The following is a 5,714-nucleotide window of genomic DNA, read 5'->3' on the forward strand; positions in this document are numbered from 1 at the left end:
GGCAGGATCCGGCTAGCAGCAGGAGAGGGGGCAGGATCCTGGCTAGCAGCAGGAGAGGAGGCAGGATCCTGGCTAGCAGCAGGAGAGGGGGCAGGATCCTGGCTAGCAGCAGGAGAGGGGGCAGGATCCTGGCTAGCAGCAGGAGAGGGGGCAGGATGCTGGCTAGCAGCAGGAGAGGGGCAGGATGCTGGCTAGCAGCAGGAGAGGAGGCAGGATCCTGGCTAGCAGCAGGAGAGGAGGCAGGATCCTGGCTAGCAGCAGGAGAGGGGGGCAGGATCTGGCTAGCAGCAGGAGAGGGGCAGGATCCTGGCTAGCAGCAGGAGAGGGGGGCAGGATCCTGGCTAGCAGCAGGAGAGGGGCAGGATCCTGGCTAGCAGCAGGAGAGGGGCAGGATCCTGGCTAGCAGCAGAGAGGGGGCAGGATCTGGCTAGCAGCAGGAGAGGAGCAGGATGCTGGCTAGCAGCAGGAGAGGAGGCAGGATCCTGGCTAGCAGCAGGAGAGGAGGCAGGATCCTGGCTAGCAGCAGGAGAGGGGGCAGGATCTGGCTAGCAGCAGGAGAGGAGGCAGGATCTGGCTAGCAGCAGGAGAGGGGCAGGATCCTGGCTAGCAGCAGGAGAGGGGGCAGGATCCTGGCTAGCAGCAGGAGAGGAGGCAGGATGCTGGCTAGCAGCAGGAGAGGGGGCAGGATCCTGGCTAGCAGCAGGAGAGGGGGCAGGATCCTGGCTGCAGCAGGAGAGGGGCAGGATCCGGCTAGCAGCAGGAGAGGGGGCAGGATCCTGGCTAGCAGCAGGAGAGGAGGCAGGATCCTGGCTAGCAGCAGGAGAGGGGGCAGGATCCTGGCTAGCAGCAGGAGAGGGGCAGGATCCTGGCTAGCAGCAGGAGAGGAGGCAGGATCCTGGCTAGCAGCAGGAGAGGAGGCAGGATCCTGGCTAGCAACAGGAGAGGGGGGCAGGATCCCGGCTAGCAGCAGGAGAGGGGGCAGGATGCTGGCTAGCAGCAGGAGAGGAGGCAGGATCCTGGCTAGCAGCAGGAGAGGAGGCAGGATCCTGGCTAGCAGCAGGAGAGGAGGCAGGATCCTGGCTAGCAACAGGAGAGGAGGCAGGATCCTGGCTAGCAACAGGAGAGGGGGCAGGATCCTGGCTAGCAGCAGGAGAGGGGGGCAGGATGCTGGCTAGCAGCAGGAGAGGAGGCAGGATCCTGGCTAGCAGCAGGAGAGGGGGGCAGGATGCTGGCTAGCAGCAGGAGAGGGGGGCAGGATGCTGGCTAGCAACAGGAGAGGAGGCAGGATCCCGGCTAGCAGCAGGAGAGGAGGCAGGATCATGGCTAGCAGCAGGAGAGGAGGCAGGATCCTGGCTAGCAGCAGGAGAGGGGGGCAGGATCCTGGCTAGCAGCAGGAGAGGGGGCAGGATCCTGGCTAGCAGCAGGAGAGGGGGCAGGATCCTGGCTAGCAGCAGGAGAGGAGGCAGGATCCTGGCTAGCAGCAGGAGAGGAGGCAGGATGCTGGCTAGCAGCAGGAGAGGAGGCAGGATCCTGGCTAGCAACAGGAGAGGGGGGCAGGATCCCGGCTAGCAGCAGGAGAGGGGGCAGGATCCTGGCTAGCAGCAGGAGAGGAGGCAGGATCCCGGCTAGCAGCAGGAGAGGGGGCAGGATCCTGGCTAGCAACAGGAGAGGGGGCAGGATCCCGGCTAGCAGCAGGAGAGGAGGCAGGATCCTGGCTAGCAGCAGGAGAGGGCGCAGGATCCTGGCTAGCAACAGGAGAGGGGGCAGGATCCTGGCTAGCAGCAGGAGAGGGGGCAGGATCCCGACTAGCAGCAAGAGAGGGGGCAGGATGCTGGCTAGCAGCAGGAGAGGAGGCAGGATCCTGGCTAGCAGCAGGAGAGGGGGGCAGGATGCTGGCTAGCAGCAGGAGAGGAGGCAGGATCCTGGCTAGCAGCAGGAGAGGGGGGCAGGATCCCGGCGAGCAGCAGGAGAGGGGGCAGGATCCTGGCTAGCAGCAGGAGAGGGGGCAGGATCCTGGCTAGCAGCAGGAGAGGGGGCAGGATCCCGGCTAGCAGCAGGAGAGGAGGCAGGATCCTGGCTAGCAGCAGGAGAGGGGGGCAGGATCCTGGCTAGCAGCAGGAGAGGGGGCAGGATCCTGGCTAGCAGCAGGAGAGGAGGCAGGATCCTGGCTAGCAGCAGGAGAGGGGGCAGGATCCTGGCTAGCAACAGGAGAGGGGGGCAGGATCCTGGCTAGCAGCAGGAGAGGGGGGCAGGATCCTGGCTAGCAGCAGGAGAGGGGGGCAGGATCCTGGCTAGCAGCAGGAGAGGAGGCAGGATCCTCGCTAGCAGCAGGAGAGGGGGGCAGGATCCTGGCTAGCAGCAGGAGAGGGGGGCAGGATCCTGGCTAGCAGCAGGAGAGGGGGGCAGGATCCTGGCTAGCAGCAGGAGAGGAGGCAGGATCCTGGCTAGCAGCAGGAGAGGAGGCAGGATCCTGGCTAGCAGCAGGAGAGGAGGGGAGGGGACCATGGTGATCGTGTCCCCTCCTCTAGCAGCACTAGAGGAGCAAGGCGGCGCCTGTGTAGAGTAAGAAAGGGACAACGTTGGCTCTGGGAACTTTAAATGAGGATCAGTGAGGCACTTCTCTCCGCTAGTGTTACCCGGAACCTCCAGAGTGGAGAATACCTTACCTACCAGCAGGATACGACCACCACGGTAAACTGCACGGTAAACTGTGTAGAATCCCGGACACCCAGTCATGCATACTCAAATATGCAATACAATAAATAAATCGAAGATAGATTGAAATAGTTTTAAAATTTTCTTATAGAATAAGACAACATTTAAAAAAGAAACATTAAATAAAAGTGAACTAAAAGTGGGGGGAACCAATGTATTTTCTTTTGAGGACCGGAGTTGTTAAAATAATTGCAGGATCGAGCTCTCTCATGCATAGTGTGCGGTTCAAGGAAAAACCCGTTATGTCTGCCATGGGGGTGGGGGGGGGAGGAATAGATGAAGATGACGTCTCACACTTATCTCGTTGTACTGAGAGCGCTTCATGCACGCTGCTGGAGGAATCCAAGAGGTTTTAAATGTTGCACATATTAGTGGTCCGAGGCACTTGTCTAATGCAGGGACTCGCTCACCTCTTGGTAAATCATCCCTGGACGCACGAAGCAACGCAACAGTTAGGCAACACAAGGGGCTGGCCTTCATACTTGGTGTCACGCGAAGTGAGACAATATGGCTTGTAAATTACACAATGGAATGGAGTGGCGGCTCCTCTTCACCTGTAGTGTGTACACACTGAGGGTCGGGCCCCCCCCCCCCACCTCTTGGTTGATTTCTTTATTATGCACCCCATACCCATCCGTGAGCGGTGGTGGAAAGGGTTACAGAGGCATATAATCGCTTCAGGAACTGAACCCCAGAGTTCGTTTAGCTAAGCAGGTGACACTCTTTTGAAGCTAGTTACACAATTGTTAATGTTACATACACACATATTATATATATATATATATATATATATATATATATATATATATATATATATATATATATATATATATATATTACACAATAATTTATACAAATACATATCAGTAATCTCTTTATATCACAAGTGATTCAACAAGAGGCTCACAACAGTCACTATACACCTACGGTGAGTCACACAGTTACTAGTCTTGCTCCACACCCACCGAACTGGGCGGCAGCTATTCAGTCAAGTGCAGGCTGCACTTACAATAAGCAAATTTTGGGTACTTCACTAAGATTCCTGGCAGTATATCATTAAGAATGAAATACTTGCACATTCCTGGACTCAGTGTGTTATCTCTGAATTCCGCGATGTTTTCACATTCCATTATATAATGACGCAAAGTATGCGAATAGTTCTGCTGACAGAGTTTACATTTAGTCAAATCTACATCAGCAGATGTTGCAAACTCCCAGAGATACTTTAAGCCGAGCCTAAGCCTAGCAGTGATAACATCTAGAAGGCTGCTAACCTTATTGGATGACCTCTTGGTTGTAACGCCATAAATGGTTGTATTTAATATTTCATGCAACTAGAGTCAGTCACACAGGATATTGACAGCGCCAGGCTGTCTGCCCGTAGCATATCCAAGTCACTCCTTTCCACTCTTAATGTTCACAGGCTGAGTAGAGGTCAGGTCGTGTGAGGTGACCTCCCTTCTGCTAGGCTGGTAATTGCAGACGGATGGTTGTGTTGCGTCCATCAAACAAGCCGCTGTCCCTTCCATTCACTCTCCAGGTGTGGAATGAAGGTAACCAGAAGCTATCTCCTGATTGGCGGGGTTTAGCTCCCGGTTTCCCCTTAAATACCCGTGGAACTGTACATTACATCTACATTACATATAGAGACAAACTGTACATTTCATATAGATAGTAAAGGAACTGTACATTACATATAGATAGAGACAGGGAGAGAGGAGCCTCGCGAGAGCTACACAGGTCTGTTCCAGGCTGGTGGGGACTCTGTCGGTTGATTGGTTGACTAGACGAGAGGATTTTGCAATTTGATGGATTTAGGGAGAGTCCTAACTCCTCTTTCTTAGATTTCACCAGCTGTAGATCCCCTAGAAGGGACTCCTGTGTCCCTGGCAGGGTGCCATCGTTCACAACCAGATGCTGAGCTCGCTGGTCGAGCCTGCTTGGGACCTCTTTAGCTGCCATGCAGAAAAGGAAAGGGGCAAGTGGGTCTCCCTGCTGGACACCTGCGGAAACAACGTCATGTTCCCCAAACAACAGTGTCGATTCCCAACTGTACCCTCCTGGATCGAAGGGAAGTAGACAAGGAAAGCTTATTCGAACTTCTTCCAGTACCACATCTCTTTTTACCTGGTTAAACGTATTTTTAAAATCTGGTTTAATGCCTTATTTTCCGGGAGGTGCTTAATATAGGCTCGTGCTGCATGAGCTGCTGCTTCACAGCCAGGGGAGGGGGGGAAGGGAGGGATAAGAAAACATTGTTGATGGGGTCGAAGCATCGTTGCAACTTCCCTGCGGATGTTTCTGACAGCTGCCCTGGCAACACGGTGCCGAAGTGTCACCCGCGGTAACTGGTCTGACTCCACCACCCTTCTTCAGGACACTAAGGGATGCTACGACGAAGGCTTTGTGTCTGGGGATCAGCCTAAAGAGGCGGCTGTTGACACCCTTCGTGACCTCTGACAGTCGTGTCCGGGTAACTTGGCCCAGAACTAGGTTTGCCATCTCCTTGAGGTGGCAAGGAGATGGCACCTCCCTGCTGAGCCCGGCGGTAATTACATAATTGCCTTGAATACCTCTTGAGGAAATAATGGTCCTAAGCGTAGAACATTTTGTGACCTGATTAGTGCTTCCCGTGGTGCTGAGGAAGAGTCCTCTTCTCTCAGTGAAAAGACTGGCAGTATTTTTAGATGTGATTGTGCTTTCGCTAATAATTAACCTCAGTGCCCCTTCTGTGTTGCCCTCTTCATTTTTGTTGAAAATAGGAACCGAAATGAGCAAACTGGTATCGAAACTCTCTGTTCTTCACGGCGGTTTTTGCGTTGATAAGGGATGAGTGATCAAGATATCAGCTCCAGCGAATTATATATAATTATCAAAGATCAATTAAAAGGTTTAAGAATAGTGGGAGTCCGACAAGTGGGAAGCAAGTACATGGCCGGGGTTCGAGGCTCCTCAACCGTCGACCTCGAGAAGGGAAACAACAGGTGACGGGAATAACA

The sequence above is a fragment of the Procambarus clarkii genome, chromosome 22 (genome assembly GCF_040958095.1).
Source record: "Procambarus clarkii isolate CNS0578487 chromosome 22, FALCON_Pclarkii_2.0, whole genome shotgun sequence".
Classification (NCBI taxonomy): domain Eukaryota; kingdom Metazoa; phylum Arthropoda; class Malacostraca; order Decapoda; family Cambaridae; genus Procambarus; species Procambarus clarkii.